Here is a 579-nt window from a genome sequence, read left to right on the forward strand (position 1 = left end):
GGTCTCAGTTTGAGCCTCAGATTCCCATGGTTCCTCATTGGGGAACTCATTGGAGGCCAGTGGACGTCCAGTGAGGTCTTCTTCAGTGGCGTTCACTGCCTCTTCTTCCTCCCAGGATTCGGCCAAATTGATGGCTTTGCACTCTCCTTTTGGATTTTCTTCTGTATTGCTTGGAGAGTACTAGGAGGGAGTTCAGTAATTTTCTTGCTCAGCTGACCCACTTGTCCTTCCAAATTTCTGATGGAGGACCTTGTTTCAGTCATGAAACTTTGAGTGGTTTTGATCAGATCAGAGACCATGGTAGCTAAGTCAGAGGTATTCTGCTTAGAACTCTCTATCTGTTGCTGAGAAGATGATGGAAAAGGCTTGCTATTGCTAAACCTGTTTCTTCCACCATTATTATTGTTGAAACCTTGTTGAGGTCTCTGTTGATCTTTCCATGAAAGGTTTGGATGATTCCTCCATGAAGGATTGTAGGTGTTTCCATAGGGTTCTCCTATGTAATTCACCTCTTCCATTGAAGGGTTCTCAGGATCATAAGCTTCTTCCTCAGATGAAGCCTCCTTAGTACTGCTTGGT

This window comes from Arachis duranensis, chromosome 5 (genome assembly GCF_000817695.3).
Source record: "Arachis duranensis cultivar V14167 chromosome 5, aradu.V14167.gnm2.J7QH, whole genome shotgun sequence".
In the NCBI taxonomy this organism is placed as follows: domain Eukaryota; kingdom Viridiplantae; phylum Streptophyta; class Magnoliopsida; order Fabales; family Fabaceae; genus Arachis; species Arachis duranensis.